The sequence below is a fragment of the Tachyglossus aculeatus genome, chromosome 11, assembly GCF_015852505.1.
Source record: "Tachyglossus aculeatus isolate mTacAcu1 chromosome 11, mTacAcu1.pri, whole genome shotgun sequence".
Lineage (NCBI taxonomy): Eukaryota > Metazoa > Chordata > Mammalia > Monotremata > Tachyglossidae > Tachyglossus > Tachyglossus aculeatus.
The window spans coordinates 69,963,742-69,984,233 of record NC_052076.1 but is presented as its reverse complement, the minus strand read 5'-3'; the positions used below and the strand labels follow the sequence as shown (position 1 = coordinate 69,984,233).

The 20,492-nt window shown below is 43.8% G+C and overlaps 1 protein-coding gene across 2 annotated transcripts in view; it reads left to right on the top strand.

The window, feature by feature from the left end:
* OPCML (opioid binding protein/cell adhesion molecule like) overlaps positions 1-20,492 on the top strand; it is a 1,278,294-nt gene that overhangs the window by 787,856 nt on the left and 469,946 nt on the right. The gene's annotated exons all lie outside the window — the stretch shown is intronic.

Below are 20,492 nucleotides of genomic sequence, written 5' to 3'. Positions count from 1 at the left end.
ATTGAGTTAGGAGACATGATCCCTGCCCTGAAAGAGCTTACAATCTAGTGGGAAAGACAGACATTAAAATAAATTACAGATAGGAAAAGGGGCAGGCGAAAGGTTCTGTGGGGCTTGTGTTGAGTTAAGAATCAGAGTGCTTAATAATAGGGTGAGACTAGAGAGGTTAGTCAGGGAAGGCTTTTTGGAAGAGATGTGATTTTTGCAGGGCTTTGAAGAGAGTGGTGGTCAGTTAGATATGAAGGGGAAGAGAGTTCCAGTACAGAGGAAAAATGTGAGCAAGGGGTTGACTGCTAGACAGACAAGATCAAGGCAAAGTGAATGGGTTCATGTTAGAGGACTGGATTTAAATAGATCAGTGCGGTAAGTGCTACTACTCCCCTGATGAGCATAGTGTTTAAAGCCCTCAGACTACAGCTTGTTCCAGGTCAAGCATCTTTATTCCCACTCCCTCCTAAAAACTCTCAGCTCATGTCCACATGTTCAGGGCCTGAGTCCGTGTTGCCTGCAAAACTGGCCTTTTATAGCTTTTAGCTTTTGTCCATTTACCTAATCCCTCCCCCAGACATTCACACTAATACAAATTCACTGTAGCCTTCAGTTGGTTACTGGGCCATCAATCCCTTCCCTCAGCCAACCATTCATTCATTCATTCAGTTGTATTTATTGAGTGCTTACTGTGTGCAGAGCACTGTACTAAGAGCTTGGCAAGTACAAGTTGGCAACATATAGAGATGGTTCCTACCCAACAGTGGGCTCACAGTCTAAAACAATCAGTGATTATTGTCTGCTCTTCCTAATGGGGGTGTCAAGACCCGACATCCTGGGTTCACCACTACCACACCGTCGGGTCATGGGGCTTGCGGGCTGGAGGTGAGGTGTCAGGGTCAGACCTACACTGGACTTCAGAGTTCGGGGGGTGGCGATTTTGGGTCCCCACCACTGCGGGGCTGACATCTGGGGAGCAGGAGGGGATGGAAGCACCTGGAGAAGATTGGGCTGAGCGTCTCTCACAGATGTCACAACATGTGGCATGGAGGGAGCCGGAGTGAAGGACAGGCTGGAACCAGGGCTCCCATTTCTGAGGGGAGAGGGAAAGGGATGCTAGCCCTGAATGGGGCATGTACCTGCCCTTTCTCTTACCCATGTCAGAGGCCTGGGGCAGCCCTCCCCTACCCCCACCACAGAGTCAGCAGCCTTATCTACCCACATGGTCCACACACCCACCCTCCCTCCTGCCTGCATCCCAGAAAAGCTGAAACTCCCAACTCTTCCCCCTCCGCCATGGGCAGACTCCTGGTTGGGATCCTGGGCTCTGCCTGGCAGAACCATCAGTACAGCCCATTAGGGCTCAGGCCCCCTCCAATGTCTATATTGGTTCGGGTGTCACCAGGTAGAAATTAATTGCCTGGGTAACAGTGAAGTGGGATAGGGAGAGCTTAAAGTCAATAGTAAGGAGCTACTGCCTGATGCAGAGGTGGCTCAGGCCCCCTCCAACGTCTATATTGGTTCGGGTGTCACCAGGTAGAAATTAATTGCCTGGGTAACAGTGAAGTGGGATAGGGAGAGCTTAAAGTCAATAGTAAGGAGCTACTGCCTGATGCAGAGGTGATGGCCAACCATTGGAGGTTTTTGAAGAATGGGGATATTTTTTTTTTAGAAAAAATAATCTGAACAGCAGAGTGAACTATGGATTTGTCGGGGAATTGCATAGGTGACTGAGGGGAGAGAGAGTAGGGTAAATGAGGACTTAGTTGAGGAAGGCCTATTGAAGGATATATGCTTTTATTCAGGTTTAGAAAATGGGGACAGTGGTGATCTGTCATACATTAAGGGGGACGGAGTTCCAGCCAGGAGGGAGAAGGTGGGAAAGGCATCAGCAGAGAGATAGTTGAAATTGAGGACCAGAGAATAGTTTGGTGTTGGAGAAGTGGAACATGCAGTGTTGGTTGAAGTAGGAAATCAGTGGTAGTTGAAAGTAATAGCAATTAAAGTGGTGTGGTGTCTCCCTCCTGCACTGGTTGCCACAGATACCATCCATTTCTCTTCACAGCAGCAGGTGACCTCAGCTTCTATGCATGCCAGCAAGGGGGCAGGGGCAGCCAGGATGGCTCAGCTCCAAATTGCTTTGCTCTCGTGAGATCCAGGCACATCCTTGGAGAACTGTCCTTCCCTTTCATGACTTGTGTGTGAGCTAATTGACCAGTGCCATTGCTGGTCACAGCACTTCCCGAGCCCCTTTGCTCTTCCTGGAACCAAGGATCTTTGCATTCTTCAGGATAAATACCCATAATTTAGACCCGGTGGCTAGAGTGCAGAGGGCAGAGGGAGGGTGGATGGGTGGGAAGATTCACCGGATCTCGTTCCTTCTCTGTTCACTCTTTATCTCCCTCGATGATGCTTGAAAAGCCAATTCAAGCCACCTGAGAGGTTTGAATTGCCATCTGCCCCCCTCCCAGCAGGTAGTAGCAGTAGAAGTAGTAGTAGTTGTAGTAGAAGAGAGCAGTATTGTAGAAATGGAAGAGAGCAGTAGTAGTTCAGTAGTAGTAGTAGTAAGTGCTTAACAAATACCATCATTATTATTAGTAGTAACAGTAGTAGTAGTAGTAGTAATAATAATGGCATTTATTAAGCACTTACTATGTGCAAAGCACTGTTCTAAGTGCTGGGGAGGTTACAAGGTAATCAGGTGGTCCCATGGGGGGCTCACAGTCTTAATCCCCATTTTATAGATGAGGTAACTGAGGCACAGAGAAGTTAAGTGACTTGCCCAAAGTCACACAGCTGACAGTTGGTGGAGTTGGGATTTGAACCCATGTCCTCTGACTCCAAAGCCCGGGCTCTTTCCACTGAGCCATGCTGTAGTACTAGCAATACTACTAGGAGTACCCTTTATTCACCATTTGTACCCTTTATGCACCCCACTGTCAGCCCCACAACACTTATATGTATAATTTATCAATTTATATTCATTCGTTCAGTCATATTTATTCAGTGCTTAGTGTGTGCAGAGCACTGTTTTAAGCATTTGGGAGGGTATATTAATGCCTGTCTCCCTACTTAGACTCTACTTGTTGAGGGCAGGGAATGTGTCCACCAACTCTGTTTTACTGCACTCTCCCAAGCACTTAATTCAGTGCTCTGAACACAATAAGTGCTTAATAAATGCCACCGACTTATTGATAATAATAGTAGTAGTAGTAGCAATAATAATGTATCCACCCCAGTGCTTAGAACAATTCTTGGCATGTAGTAAGCACTGAACAACTACCACAATTATTATTATTATTATTGATGGAGTAGTAGTCCATGCTGAGATCATCATGAGCCTAGGAGTCAGAAAGTCATGGGTTCTAATTCTGCCTCCATCACTTGTCTGCTGTGTGACCTTGGGCAAGTCACTTTACTTCTCTTTGCCTCAGTTTCCTCATCTGTAAAATGGGGTTTGAGACTTTGAGCCCCACGGGGAACAGGGACTGTGTCCTACCTAATTGGCTTGTATCCATCCTAGTGCTTAGTACAGTGCCTTGCACATAATAAGTGCTTAACAAATATCACAATTATTATTATTGTTAATAATGATGTGGTGCACTGTACTGAGGGCTTGGTAAGTTCAGAATAACATAACGCTTACATTTTGATGGGACACTTCTCTCTAACGGGTGGTGGGAGGGAGTCTAGATGAGCTGTTCCACCCTGGACCTGTTTCAATGGATTCATCCTTCCTGTTGGCCCTTCTCCATGCTTCCCTAGAGAGTCACAGTGCAGTGAATACTTGGAATAGCAATGTACACTGGGGGGCCTGGTGACATCCTTCCAACTTTAAACCTTTCTGAGCATTTGATCAGAAAGGAGCTGCATAACCTAGTGGAAAGAACCTGTGCCTGAGAGTCTGAGGATCTGGGTTCTAATCTGCTCTGCCACTTCCCTGCTGTGGGCAAATCACTTAACTTCTCTGTGCCTCAGTTTCCTTAGAGAAGCAGCATGGCTCAGTGGAAAGAGCACAGGCTTTGGAGTCAGAGGTCATGGGTTCAAATCCCAGCTCCGCCACTTGTCAGCTGTGTGACTTTGGGCGAGTCACTTCACTTCTCTGTGCCACAGTTACCTCACCTGTAAAATGGGGATTAAGACTGTGAGCCCCCTGTGGGACAACATGATCACCTTGTAACCTCCCCAGTGCTTAGAACAGTGCTTTGCACATAGTAAGCGCTTAGTAAATGCCATTATTATTATTATTATTATTATTCAATATCTGTTCTCCCTCCTATATAGATTGAGAGAGATCAAGTGAGACAGGGACTCTGTCCAGCCTGATTATCTCATGTCTACCCTAGTGCCTCATACAGTGTTTTGTACATAAGTGCTTAATAAATACCACCGTTTTCATTGTTATTAATATTATTATTATTTACTAGAGCTGTTCCTAGTTTCATTCCAATCTCCAGTCTTGAGTATTATGACCAAACGTCCCACTTCTTAGCCCATCAGACCACCTCTCTCAAGGTCTTCAGGGGTTCAGATAGGCTTTTGCCTGCTTTTTTGGTGCAGAGTGGAAGTGATAGTAGGAGTTGGGAGTAAGGGTGGAATGTCAGATGTTTGATCCACCTGACTTGACCCTTCCCCACATCACCCTTATCTTCTCTCCACATTGAATCAAGCACTAAATCCTGCCAATTCTCTTTCCAGTATTTCCAAAGCACTTTTGAAGGAACAACAGAAGAACAAAGCACAGTCCCTGCCCACAAGGATCTTATATTAGAAAAGGGGAGACCAACAGTTATTGTCACCAGCAGTGACATCTAAATTGAGTGTCCACTCAAATTACAATTACAATTCAATAGGTGTTCAATAAATATTTTTACTATTGTAGCTATGTCCTCTGGACTATACACTCACTGTGGTCAGGAAGTGTGTCTGTTACATTGTTGTGCTGTACTCTTCCAAGTGCTTAGCACAGTGCTGTGCATACAGTAAGTGCTCAATAAATATGATTGCTCGACTGATTGGCTAACATTCTTGGCAAAGGTCCTATATGGTTGTCTCATGTTAACCATTCCCCATCGCCTAGGAGGTTGTGATCATTTTCTGTTATATTTGTGCATGATGAGCCATTCCTGCATTTGTGGAGATTGTTTTTCCTCTCAAGGCATATGATCCAATTTCTCACCTCCATTCACATTGTGTTCATCCCAAACCCTCCTCCAATTTGACCTGTCTTTTTGAAAAATCAACTTCTCAGCCAAGGTTGCAGCTGTCCGTAAACTTGGTCATCATGTCCCCTCTTCCGTTCTGCTAGCCATAGATAGTTCTATGTTTATTTAATATTGATTTAGCACTTACACTATACCAGACACTCTTCTGTCCCACCTCTTCCACAAAAGAGTGTATAGGTTCCATTTTCCCCAGTGAAGTGGTGGCTTTGGGAATGTCACTTCCTGCCTAGTGGAGTCCATTCCATGGAATGGGAGGCCAGATAAAGCTCTGAGGAGAATTTGTTTGGGGAACACATTATCTGCACAGCTCTCTTACTATCCTTCTGGAACCCTGGGACTGCTTTGTTGACATTCCTTCCTTCTGCTTGCTTTCTATTATTTAGTTCCTTGGAGTTGAATTCTATCCCAAATGGACTCAGAGACCTCAGGACTCTTCAGGTGTCAGAATCATGAGAATGAGATAATGTAGACAGGGCACTTGACAGTCCATGAGGGAAAAGACTGCAGAACTCTCAGGAGGCAGTGATATTGCTGTTAGAAGAGTTTCTGACAGTGAATTCCACTTGCTATTCATTTGCTCAAGCTCCCAAATGTCTCAGCCATTTCTTTCATCTTCTTCTTCCCCAGTTTGTTGCTTTCCAGGTAATAATGATAATTGTGGTATTCCCTAAGTGCTTACTGTGTGTGAAAGACTGAATGAAGTTCTGGGGTAAGTACAAGAAAATCAGGTTGGACACAGTCCCTGTCCCACATGGAGCTCACAGGCTAAGGGGGAGGGAGAGCAGCTATTGAATCACAATTTAACAGCTGAGGAAACTGAGGCACAAAGAAGTCATTCAATCAATCAGTGATATTGTGTAGAGAACTGTACTGAGTGTTTGGGAGAACACAGCTGTTAGACATATTCCCTGCCCACAAGGGGTTTATAGTCTAGGTAAAATGGGAGAGCATAAGGATATACGCACATGTTCTCAGGAGCTGGGGGAGCTAGCAAGTGCTTAATAGGAACAAATCCAATGGCAACCACCCAGAGGGAGGTTGAATAGGAGAGAGGAGGACTACGTCAGGAAAGGATTTTTGGAGGAGATGTGCTTTTAGAAAGTCCTTGAAGGTAGGGAAAGTGGTGCTCCATCAAATGAGGAGAGACGAAGATCCAGGCCAGTGGGAGAACTTGGGCAACAGATTGGCAGCAAGAAAGACAAAGCTTGAAGTACAGTGAGTAGCTTGGGTTAGAAGAGTGATGTGTGTGGGCTGGTTTGTAATAGATCAAAAAGGTAAGATAGGAGGAGAGCTGACTGAAGGCCTTAAAACAAATGGTAAGGTTCTGTGGGGTGCAGAGTTGGATGAACAACCATGGTAGGTAAATAGTGGCCACGGGATTACAACCCACATCCTCTGACTTCCAGACGTGTGCTCTTTCCCCTAGACTCACTGCTTGTCAACATTGAGAGTCTTATGTACGTGGGGACCTCTTATCAGAACTCAATGCCTCTTTGTGTGGGAGCCCACTGAGGTTCAGTGAGTAGGTGGCTGCTAGAGGAGCAAAGCGAATGTGATGGGCTATGGTAGGAAGGAAATCACCAAGGAAGAGTCAAGGTGACTGAGTGCCTGAAAAGTTGATGGTAAGGAGCTTCTGTTTGATGTGGAGGTGGACAGGAACTTTTTAGAAAAGTGATCTGGGCAGCAGAGTGAAATGAGGACTGAAGTGGGGAGAGACAGGAGGCAGGGAGGTCAGCAATAAGGTTGATGTAGTACTCAAGGAGGGATAGGGTAAGTGCTGGAATCAATATAATAATAATAATGATGACATTTATTAAGCGCTTACTATGTGCAAAGCACTGTTCTAAGCACTGGGGAGGTTACAAGGTGATCGGGTTGTCCCACAGGGGACTCACAGTCTTAATCCCCATTTTACAGATGAGGGAACTGAGGCACGGAGAAGTGAAGTGACTTGCCCAAAGTCACACAGCTGACAATTGACAGAGCCGGGATTTGAACCCATGACCTCTGACTCCAAAGCCCAGGCTCTTTCTAGTGAGCCACGTTTGGTTGGAGAGGAAAGGCAGATTTTAGCGATGTTGTGAAGATGTGATGATGTTCTCTTGTTCAAATATGACCTGAAAGTGGAAATTGTTCAAAGTCCATAATCAAGTGGCTCAGAAGAGATGCGTGGACATCCAAAGCACCCCTGCCTATTCTAAGCTTCACCACTAGACTCTGGGAAATTGTGGAAAGTGGCTAAGCCACTGGGTGCCTCAGTTTCCCTTTCTGAAGCCCTGAGAAAATAGCCCTTAACTCTCCCCTGGCTCTCCCAGCAGTCCAAAAGCGGAATAAGTTAATATTCACTAAATCCTTTGATATTCTGGAGTGAAAGGCACTAGGAGAGCACAGAGTACTCAGGTGGTTATTATTAATGAATAGGATTGGTCCGAACACTGAGTCGGGAGGGAACTCCTTTGTCATTTCCCTGCATGCAGATTGCCTGCCATTTTCCCTGACCCTCTTCACTCTGCCTGCCAACAGTCAGGTCATTAACCTAGATAATAACACTACTTTGCACTTCTAGAGAGGGCCTTTCATCTATAGAGCTCAAAGTGCCTCACTAACATTATTGAATCAAGCATCCTGACATCCAGGTGAGGTACTGCCAGGGTAGGAACACTTACTGGCTGATAGAGCTCCGTGCCTGGGGCCTGATGCTCCCTCCGCCTGCCACTGAGTCCTCTCTGCCACCAGCAAGGTGACCTGCATTCCCCCGGAGCTAATGGCCTGTCCGACGGGTAGCAATGCACCCTCCCATATGCCAGGCTGAATTTAAGGGAATTACCCCAGGTTCTCTGCTTTTCTCACTTTCCAGCCACTTCCACGGAGCAATCAATTGAATTTGTCTGTCACAGTCTACTTTGGCTAAACTGGTGCTGGTGAAGTGTTTAACCTCCCACCGTCAACTGCGGTCCCGGAATAAAATGCCGCCTTTTTTCACCCTTGACGCCAAGTTTCTTGTGTTCCTCCTGGCAAGGTTGACAAGTTGGCTAATCTGCAGCTGCCAGCAAGTCTCTCCCACTTCCCAGCGACATGCTGACAGGAGCCTCTGATTGCCTGAGACTCAGAGTCCAGAGCAGAGGAAACCATCCTCATCTGGATTCATCATGGGTTCTTTTGGCATGTTCTCATGCCTCACATGACAGAAGAGTCTGTTACAGATGGCAGGACAATTTTTATTATTATTACTATATTAATCAATCATATTTATTGAGCACTTACTGTGTGCAGAGCACTGTACTAAGTGCTTGGGAAGTACAAGTTGGCAACATCATCATCATCAATCGTATTTATTGAGCGCTTACTGTGTGCAGAGCACTGTACTAAGCGCTTGGGAAGTACAAGTTGGCAACATATAGAGACAGTCTCTACCCAACAGTGGGCTCACAGTCTAGATTACATTTGTTAAGTGCTTACTATGTGTCCAACACTGCGCTAGGTGCTGGGTAGATAATCAGGTCAGACATAGTCCCTTACCCACATGGTACTCACAGTCCAAGGGTGAGAAGAACCCTTTCATCTCCATTTCATCTCCGTTGTATAGAAGGGGAAATTGAGGCACAGAAAAGTTCAGTGGTTTTGCCCAAGATCACACAGCCGGAACAAAATGCGAAGTGATTGTTCACTCCCCATTGGATTCCTTGGAAGAAAACCACTCATTCACTCAGTTGATTAATGAATATTTATTGAGCACTTACTGTGTTCAGAGCACTGTACTAAGCACTTGGGATAGTACAATGCAACAGAGTTGGTAGACAGGATCCCTGCCCACAATGAGTTTACAGTCTCGAGTTTATAGTAACTAAAATGGTGGTAACATTGGGGTTGTCCCTCTCCTTCTTATTCCTAAGCCAACAAAACCCCCAGAAGAATATGGAACCTATGTAGATGAGCTACCCTCAGTGACATGGACTGGAGGGAGATTTGATTCTCCTGCCAGGAGGCTTTTCTTCTTTTTCTTCTCTTAGCTTTCTATTTGTTCCTTCTCAATCTCACTGACACGTTCTCTGCCTTCAGTCAAACAATTAATTATTGGTATTTATTGAACACTTACTGTGTGTGGAGCACTGTACTAAGCACTTGGGAGAGTACAATACAACAGAGTTGGTAGGCATAGTCCTTGTCCACAACAAGCTTACAGTCTAAAGGGGAAACAGACATTAATATTAACATTTTGGGCAGGAAACATAACTGCTAATTCTGTTGTTTTGGACTCTCCCAAGTGCTCAGTACAGTGCTCTACACATAGTAAGCTTTCAATAAATATGATTGATTGATTGATAAATAACTGTGGGTGTCTCTCAAGGCTCTGTTCTGGGTGTTCTTCTGTTCTCACTTTACACTCATTCCCTTGAAAAGTTCATCTCCCATGGAGTCATCTACCACCTTTGTGTGGAAGGCCCCTTCCTCCTGACTCCCAGATGGACCTCTTTCTTCTTTGGGAATCTCTGCATCACTGGCACCTCAAACTCAATCTCTAAAACTGAACTCCTCATCTTCCCTCCCAAATCCTTTCCTCCACCTAACTTTGCTGTCACAGTTGACATCACCATCCTTCCTGTCTCTCATGCCCATAGCCTTGGCTTTATCTTTGACTCCTCCTTTTTATAATCTTGTCATGAAATCCTGTTGGTTTTTCCTCCACAATATTCTAGGCATCTACCCCTTCCTTTCATTCTAAATTGTCACAACTGTGGCCCAGGCCCTTGTCATGTCCCAGTTTGACTCTTCTGCCTCCTCACTGATCTCCCAGACCCCAAATGTCTGATTTCCAGTCCATAGAGAACTCTGCTGCCCAGAGTTCTGCATAATTCTCCATGCTCCTCCAAACCCCAGCTCTTCATCCAATTTTCTCTGCATCAAGCAAAAATTCCTAACAATTGGCTTTCCCCCTTAGTTACCCATTCTCTTATCCCATTAGTTTCCAGGGTGTACTCTCCTTTCCTCCCAAACATACCTGCCCACTGTGCCTTGTTTTTAATCTGTCCCACCACTGGCCTCTTGTATTCATACCTTCCCTTCTGCATGAAATTCCTTCCCTCTTCAAACTGGACAGAGCATAGCTCTCTTCATTTTCAAAGCCCTTCTGAAATCATGTCTCCAGAAGGCTTTCCCTGACTAATTTCTAATTTCCCCTACCTACATCACCGTACTGCTTGTTCAGCACTTCGGCACATCCCACATCACTTTTGTACTGAGCCTACATATCCTACATGTTTAGCCCAAACTCATGTACTTCACCCTCTTTCCTTCTACCACCAATTTAAAACTGTATTTTAATGTCTGGCTCCCCCACTAATTTATAAACTTCCTGGAGACAGGGATAATTTCTACTAATACTCTTGTACTCTTCTAATCAGTTAGTAGCAGTAGTAATAGTATTTAGTAAGTGCTTACTGTGGGCAGAGCACTTGATAAAACATACAGTAGTTGATAAATTAATCCTATTAATTGATTGATTTGAGCATGATCAAGTGTAGGAAGGCTCTCTGGATTATCTGCCCTTTCCCTGTTGTTAGATGATTTACAGGAACTCTTACCTATAGTAGGAAGGGGAGCCTGAATCCTTGATTCATTTTGTCATATTTATTGAGTGCTTACTGTGTGCAGAGCACCGTACTAAGTGCTTTGATTCCAAACATCAGTCCAAATGCAAATGAATCAGGTAATCAGTTGTATTTATTGAGAGTTTACTGAGTGCAAAGTACTGTATTATAATCTTGAGGGAGAGTGCAACAGAGGCAAGACATATAGTTCCTGCCCACAGGGAGTTTATGGGGGTGAGAGGAGAGACAGAAAAAAAACACATGCTACCAGGAAGAACAAGGATATCAGGTAGTGGCATTTATTGAGTGCTTACTGTGTGCACGGCACTGTACTGTTTGCCCAAGTAATAACACAATAAATCAGGATGAAATAGAGAAATAAATAATTGAATGTACGCATGAAAATATAAATATAGACAGAAATGTTGAGGAGAAGAATATGATGCCCAATCACTAAGGGCAGCTGTCAAGTGAACCTGATGAGGTTGTTATGAATCAGTAGGGAAAAGCTTCCTGGAGGAGATGGGATTTTTTTTTTAGGAGAGTGTGGAGGTTGGGAATAGGTGAGATCTCGTGGATTTTGGGGATGGGTTTGGAAAGATGTTCCTGAAGTTCTATTCTTCCTAGGCTATTTTGCCAGCACTAAATCTCATGTCCACTGTTCCTTGTACAAGGAAAGTGATATAATGATCCCCGTTTTCCACTCCTCTGAAGTAGTAGGCTCTTTAGAGTAGAAAAGAGGTAAACCAGAGAACTCCTGATGAACAGTGGCCTGGAGAAAAACGTCTCAGTGAAGACCCACCTGTGGGAAACTGCACACTGACATCCACGCGATGGAGCTAAACAAATAGTGTTGGATACTTATTTAATGAACAACCGCACAGTGTCTTGTGGCCTGACCAGATGGTCTAGTTGGTTTCTTGCCTTTTCAATACTCTGATTTCTGGGAAATTTTTCATTTCCTCAGTTGGTATGAAAACCCCATCCATAACCTAGAAGGAAATGGAAGGTCACCTCCTTAATTCCTGGTTAATGTTTTACCCAGCTGAGTTGTAAATATTTCTACCAGTTCTTGAAGAACTCAGTTTCACAATCTGAATATTAACAGGGCTGTACTTTTCCTCGTGGCTTGTAGTTCCTTGGTTTTCATATTCCTCTATTCCTCGTGGGAGTTATGTTTCATTGTATTCTCCTTCATTTCCTTCCCAGCCTCTCCCTCCCACTTAGACTATGAGCCCCATGTAGGGAATGTGCCTGATTCAATCATATTTATTAAGCACTTACTGTTTTCAGAACACTGTACTAAGTGCTTGGGAATTACAAGTTGGCAACATATAGAGACGGTCCCTATCCAACAACGGGCTCACAGTCTAGAACTGATCTGATTATCTTTTTTTAGGGTATTTGTTAAGCACTTACTATGTGCCAGACACTGTGTGAAGCACTCGGGTAGATACGAGCTAATCAGTTTGGGCCTAGTCCATGCCCCACATGAGGCTCACAGTCTTAATTCCCATTTTATAGATGAGGTAGCTGAGGTAGAGAGAGGTTATTTGATTTGTCTAAGGCCACACAGAAGACAAGTGGATGTAAGTCCTTAACAAATACCATCATCATCATCATCAAACTAATGATAATGATGATAATAATAATAGTTCACACCCCTTTTCCATTTTGACCCAGATTTTATCCATTGGCTAGGACTGCCCCAGTTTCTTCCTTAGCAGTTATAAATTCCAGTGAACAGGGTTAGGTGGTTGGTAAACATAATCATGTGGATTGATTAAGCAAGACTCCATTAGAACCAATAGAAAAATCACAGATTTGCCTCCAGAACAGCGAACATAATGCTTAGTGTGGAATGAAAGCAGCAGGAAAGCTGAATTTGTAAAACCCAAGGGCCGGAAAGGACCTCAGTAGACCAACTGGTTCAGTCCTTTGCCTTTAGACAGGTGGGTGATTATTCTAGTTTGGACAACCTCCAGAGGTAGGAATTCTACAGCCTCTGTCAGGAACTGGTCCCACTGTTAATCACCCTGATAGGGAAAAAGTTATTTCTGGTAGCTAACCAAATTCTCTCACTGCAATTTCAGCTTGTGGAAAACAGTTTAGCCTAGTGAGGCAAGCAAGCATCTGGGGGTCTAAACCTGGGTTCTAATCCTAACCCTGCCAATGTTTAATAGTGTGACCTTAAGCGTGTCATATGATCCCTCTGTTTGGACCTCAGTTTCCCCATCTGCAAAATGGAGAGTGTAATACCGCATACCAGGTACTTACTAAAGGGCTCTGCACAGAGTAAATTATCAATAAATATAACTGATTCATTGAATTCATCACCAAAAGATTATCGAGGACAAAATGAAGTCAATATGAAAATGCTTGGGAAAATGAAAGGGCATACAAACTGACCATCTTATTATTTCCTCCTGTTTTGTTCAAGGAGATGAAAAACAGCTCTTCAATGTCTTCTTCTGAATAATTCTTCCTTGACTTGAAGATAGTTATAGTTCTCCTCCACTTTATGTTTATAAGTCTAAACAACACAAGTACCACTCATTTTTCTCATCCGTCTGTTTTTCCATCTTTTCCATTTTTATTCTCTTCTTGGGACACTCTTCAATTTCTCCACAGCCCTCCTAAGAAGCAACGACACTGCTGTATTTTGGGTAAAAGCTTCCTCTTACACTATAATCGTGGCCACTCAAGTTCAAAGAAAAAAAATTTCCATTTTGTCCTGGTCTTGGGCTCTCGCATTCTGCTCAGGCAGGCCATGTCTACACTGGCTGAGTGTGTAAAAACAGCCATCAATCAAGCCTGATTGCTGGGCTGTCTACACTATCATCATGCAGCATTCTGAGTTTCATTTGCCATTTAAACAACAGACCATATTCAGACGATTTCAGTAACATAATGAAAATATCTTGTTATTGAAATGCTAATGTGGAAATGGCCAAGGGGATAATGATTCTGACCTCCCTCGCTTCCTCTGCTGAGCAGAGAGGCACATCCTGTTTCTCCAGTGCATTCAGTCTTAGAATGGATTTTCATGATATTTGTAAAAGAGCTTAATAAGTTTAAATAGAAAAATCTGCTTTCTTTCCTCTCATTATTGCCAAGCAAGATGGGCAAAGGACGAACAATAGTGGATCATCTCTGCACAGTGTGCTGTGGGGAATCTTCATCTTAGTGGCCCCCTTCATCTCTGAGCTGTCTCAAAATGACAAAATGACTTTGGTTTGGATTGGGATCCCTTGGCGCGGGTCATCCTGTGACCTGAGTCATCAGACTCCCATTGGATGATTTAGTCCTTCCCCTGCCTAGAGACTGATCCCTGCCAGCCCTTGAATTCTATGGTTTCCAAAAGTACATTGCACTTTGTATTGACAAAGCTCTAAAAATAAATAAATAAAATGAAAAATGCTGAACCTTTCACAAAACAAACTGCGTTTGATAGTTACAAATATGTAATTTGTTTTATATTGAATTTCTTCTGAAGCAGCATTTAATGTGACCTCTTTCTCACTTTCTCTTTTCCTTCAACCCCTCTTTTCCTCCGCAAAGTCTGACCTCCAGGGAAGGTCCTGAATTCTCCGGGGTTCCGCGAAGCCAACTCTGGGAAAAGAGCAAAATTGTCTCCTTCCTTTCACTGCTTTAATTAATTAATTAACTTGTTAAACACTTACTATGTGCCCAGCACTGTTCTAAACAATGGGGTTGATACAAAATAATCAGGGCATACACAGTTCCTGCCCCACACGGGTCTCCCAGTTTAACTAGGAGTAAGATTTAATCCCCATTTTACAGATGAGGAAACTGAGGCCCAGAGAAATGAAGTGACCTGTCCAAGGTCATGCAGCAGACAAGAGGCACAGCCAGAATTGAAACACAGGTCCTCTGCTCCTAGGCCTGTGCTCTTTCCATTGGCTAATGCTGCTCCTTCAAAATTGGGTGAATAAAATTGAAGCAAAGTAGCCTATTGGAACGAACATGAAACTGGGAGTCAGAAAACCTGTGTTCTAATTCCAGCTCCACTGTTACAAATTTTGTGACCCTAAAATGGGATTAAATACCTGTTCTCCCGCCTACTCAGACTGTGAGCCATATATGGGACAAGAACATTGTCTGGCCTGATTATTCTGTGTCTACCCCAGTCTTAATAATGATAATAATAATGATAATAATAATAATAATGACATTTGTTAAGCATTTACTGTGTGCAAAGCACTGTTCTAAGCACTGGGGGGGATAGAAGATGATCACGTTGTCCCACGTGGGGCTCACAGTCTTAATCCCCATTTTACAGATGAGGTAACTGAGGCTCAGAGAAGTTAAGTGACTTGCCCAAGGTGTGAACCCTGTGTGGGACAGAGACTGTGCACTTGTATCTTCTCCAGTGCTTAGAACAGCTCTTTATACATAGTAAGTGCTCACAAATATCACAACTATTATTACTATCATTTATTAGCACCTAGTATAATGCTTGGTTGGGATAGAGAAAGTGCTTAATATATGCCACTATTATTAACAAAAGGTGGCCTCTATCTACTAGCCCCTTCCAGCTCTATAATTCTATGATCATATCTACTCAGGGAGAACCTTCCTTTATGATGATGATAAGGCATCTTGACACATTTGCTACGAGATCTTGGTGTTGCAGTTCAGTTCACAGGACTGGAAAATAATCGGTTGTCCTTTTATGCACAGGGTGGCTCTGGCAGAGATCGAGTCTTGTGGATGCGGGTTGGCCAAGAAGTCTTCCCAGTTGACACCAGTTGCCTCGGGATGCTAGTGGCCCAGTTAGTCTTCCTGATCACTGTGGTTAGCACTAAGACCAGTCCAAGCAATTCAATCAATCAATAGTATTTATCGAACACAAATTGTGTACCAATACTGTACTGAGTGGTAGAGTACAATGCTGCAGAGTTGTAGATACATTCCCTACCACAACTTACAGTCTTGAGTAATTAGTAGAGGAGAGGGGAGAGGCAGCAATGAGTGTGTGGAGCTCTGCATCTGTCAATGCCCACCAGGTTCCCACATGGACCGGAGTCTGGATTAGTGTCATCTGGCCCTAGAAACATGGGTCTTGTTTCCAATCTCTGGCACTTGCACATATGTGTTTAGTGGCAGATTCAGAGGAGAAACAGAATTCCCATCTGGAAAAAGTTTTTACCCTGTGATATTCTTTGATTCTACTCAAAAGGGGCAACATGGCCAACTGGAAAGAACACAGGTCTGAGGGCCTGGAACACTGGGTTTTAAACCCAACCTTGCCACTGACTTGCTGCGTGACCTTGGATAATTAATTAATGATGATATTTGTTAAGCGCTTACTATGTGCCAAGCACTGTTCTAAGCCCTGGGTGAGCCACTTAACCTACCCGGGCCTCAGTTCTGCTCTCCCTCCCTATTAGGTTGTTATTCTCATGAGGGACAGAAATTGTGTCTGGTCAATTTGGGTCTATCTCAGCATTGAGGTCATTGTAAATGCTGTAATTATGTTGATGATGATGAGGATAGTAATGTTTCCAAGAAGTCCTTTTTTTCTCCAGATCTAGTCTGTCGGAGCCTTATGCCTGGCTAGAGAAACTCCACCCTTATTTTTGGAGATTTAATGCTGAGCCTTTAAGCAGGAGGACATTTTGCCTTTCTTCTGTGTCCTGGTCATGCTTCAACCTGAAATAAGACACAGTATATAACTTAAATTTCCCCTGCTGTTTTGTTAACTCTGTATTTCATCCCTCCCAGTTTGAGGCTGAGTCTTCACAGGCCTTGCATATTTTTGGAAGGGAATCTGGTAGTGGAAAGTTCCTATTGTGACCTGAATAAGCATGTGGCTTGCCTCCAAGTGCCAAGAAAACGTTAGCAGGGATGCAGGGAAAACAGGAATAATGTTTCAGGTGCCTCATATTTTCAAAGCCCATCCTGGGCACAAATGCCAAATAGTCAGAGCCCTTTAGTATTTTTTCCAGCACTCAATCCTTCATTGTTATACTGTTGCGACCTTGGTTGGTGTGGGAGGAGAGAGGGTCAGTGCAATCCCGTGAGAGGAGAGATACACGGCTGCTAGTATCTCTGGGCATCAGCTGTCAATAAAGCAGGTTCACTGGCCAATCAGAAGATAAATATAAGATGACATATTTAACTGATCCCAACTTAATGCTGTCCGGGCCTCCCGTGCTGAGCAGTCTGAGTAGTATTCTCCTTCTCATTGTTTGGCAGTCAAGGCAGATGGAATTAGGGCCCATAAGAGATTAAATTTTGTGTAAATTTTCCAAATTGACAATGGGTTGGTTCCTTGTTCAGAGAAATAGGGGACTCCTTCCTGCACCTGTTGAAGTGCCAATTCATTTTTGTCAGGTATTTGTTAAATGCTTCCTGTGTGCCAAGGACTGTACTAAGTGCTGGCATAGATACAAGTTAATCAGGTTGGAAAAGTCCATGTCCCACATGAGGATCACAGTCTTACTTCCCATTTTACAGATGAGTAACTGAGGCATAGAGAAGTTAAATGACTTTCTTAATGTCACAGAGAAGACAAGTGGCAGAGCTGGGATTAGAACCCAGGACCTTACGATTCCCAAGCCAGTGGACTTCATTCCATGAGCGATTGAGGCAGTGTCTCAGGTGTGGGGCAAGAAGTGATATTTGCAAGGCATTGAAATTCAGAGGTAAAACACTTTAAGCTATATCAGAAAACAATGCCAGATGCACTACTAAGGTAAAGTATTGTCCTCTCTTCTGGGATTACCCGGTGTTCTTCTAGTGAAGGCAGTTCATCTCTTCACCCCAATTAAGTAACAAAAAATGGTTACAAGGAAATCTCATAATTAAAGCTCTAATGAGAAGAATTCCCTGTCGAAGTTTGAGGTGATCAAAAGTAAACCCCTAGCACATGAATCAACATGATGTAGAACATGCAGGACTGAGCAGTGGTAAAGGTAGAAAGAATGAAGTTTGATCATGGAATAATAATTTCTCTTACACTCCTTCTCAAGGACTCACCTCTTAGGCAGGGGAAATAAGACTCAAAATGCTGTTTACGTTAATAATTTGTCCTTCTTGAACCTTACTACTTTTAGACTAGCTTAAACTACCTCAGGGAATATGGATTTGAATCAATGAACTCTCAAAAGCAACGACTTTCTTCTAGGCGGACTATCTATAATATTAAGAGCATGGAAGTGGAACCTCAGAACCTGGATTCTAATCCCATCTCTGTCACTGTTCTATGAATCAATCAATGGTATTTACTGAGCACTTACCAGGTGCAGAGCACTGTACTAAGCGATTGGGAGAGTACAGTACAACAGAGTTAGCAGACGAGTTCCCTGCCCACAAAGAGCTTACAATCTAGAGGGGGAGAAAGACGTTAATATAATAAGTAATTTATAATATGTAATTTAAAAATATGTACTTAAGTGCTGTCAAATGCCCAGAAGAGTCACAGATCCAAATGCAGAGATGACACAGTAGGAAGAGGGAGCCAGGGGAAAGACGGCTTAATCAGGGAAGTACTCTTGGAGGTAATGTGACCTCAATAACGCACTGAAGGTAGGGAGAGTGGTGATCTGGCTTGCAGGGAGGGGGTAGGATTTACAAGCTATGGGGAGGATGTGGGACAGGGGTCAGTGGAGAGATAGACGAGATCAATGAAATGTGAGTAAGCTGGCAGTAGAGGAACAAAGTGAATGAGTTGGGCTGTAGTAGATCAAAGAGGGGGAGTAGGATGGGGCAAGCTGATTGAGTGTTTTAAAGCTGATGGTAAGGAGTTTCTATTTGATGCAGAGGAGGATGGGCAGTCACTGGAAATTCTTCAGTCACTGGAGAGGAGTGGAGAGACACGGACTGAACACTGATTTTGAAAATTGGTCTATGCAGCAGAGTGAAGTATGGACTGGAGTAGGAAGAGACAGGAGGCAGGGAGGTCAATGAGGAGACTTCTATTTTCACAATAGTCATTGTGAAAAGCAGCATGGCGTAGTGGATAGAGCATGGTCATGGGAGACTATCACTTCTCTGCTCTTTGACTTTGGTCAAGTCATTTAACCTCCCTGGGCCTCAGTTACCTCGTCCGTAAAATGGGTGGGAATTACGACAGTGAGCCCCACTTGGAACACGGACTGATCCAACCTGGTTAGCTTATATCTACCCCAGCACTAAGTACAGTGCCAGGCACATAGTAAATGTTTAATAAATACGATAAAGAAAAAAGCGAAATAGTTTGGATGGAGAGGAAAGGGTGGATTTTAGAAGCCGCATGGTCTAGTGGATAAAGCACAGGGCTGGGAATCTGAACGATCTGGGTTCTGATCCCTGCTCTGCCGTTACTACTACCATTACTGCTCAAAGTGTGTGTTCCTCAGGAACCATACTTTGACTTCAAAACAGCCTCCAAAAGCCTGAGCATCTTTCTTCTTCCTTCTTTTCTTTGATGTATTCTGGGTATTGGCAAGATCCCGGTTGCAGAATGTACAAGCCTCCCCTCCCTTCCTGGGTTCACAGGCTTTCAACACCTTGGGGAAATGGTGTTGCTTTCACGACCAGAGTGCTGGGATGCCCTCCCCATCCCCGTAACACCCAGTTGTTTCCTAGAAATCAATCAGTCAATCAATCAATCATATTTATTGAGCGCTTACTGTGTGCAGAGCACTGTACTAAGCGCTTGGGAAGTACAAGTTGGCAACATATAGAGACGGTCCCTACCCAACAGTGGGCTCACAGTCTAGAAAGGGGAGACAGAGAACAAAACCAAACATACTAACAAAATAAAATGGAATAGATATGTACAAGTAAAATAAATAAATACATAGAGTAATAAATATGTACAAACATATATACATATATACAGGTGCTGTGGGGAAGGGAAGGAGGTAAAATGAGGGGGATGGAGAGGGGGACAAGGGGGTGAGGAAGGAAGGGGCTCAGTCTGGGAAGGCCTCCTGGAGGAGGTGAGCTCTCAGGTTTAAACAAGCCTAGGGCTTGAATGCATAAAAGAAAAGCATATCACCATAGCCTTTGTTTTCAATCATCAAACATGTCAGTGGGTACAAATGGAAAGGCCTGTAAAATGCATGTTATGAATTCTGGAAAAAGCAGTCCCAGCCATGTGAGGGTCAATTTCTTCTAGTTTCTTAAAATATTGGCTGCCCTGCTCAGGCAACGCACAAAATGAATGCAGTCAGTAGGCAGGCATCACTAACATCATATTCATCTGTAGCAGCGTAGTCTGCATCAAAAGTGAGTGTGTACTGCATGTAAAGCACTACACTAGGCATTTGAGGGACATAATGTCTCTGTCTCCCCCTTTTAGACTGTGAGCCCACTGTTGGGTAGGGACTGTCTCTATATGTTGCCAATTTGTACTTCCCAAGCGCTTAGTACAGTGCTCTGCACATAGTAAGCGCTCAATAAATATGATTGATGATGATTGATGATAAAAAGGTGGATAAGACATGATCCCTGCCCACGGAGGGCTTCCAGTCTAATGAGGAAGATGAGCTGGTATAAATAGACAGAAAATAATCCATCTATGGTATTTACTGAGTGCTTACTGAGTGAAGAGCATTGCACTAACCACTTGGGAGAGTACAATAAAATAGACTTGACCGACGTGATCCCTGCTCACAAGGAGATTACGATCTAGGGGGCTAAACAGACATTAAAGTAAATTACAGATAGGCGAAATGGA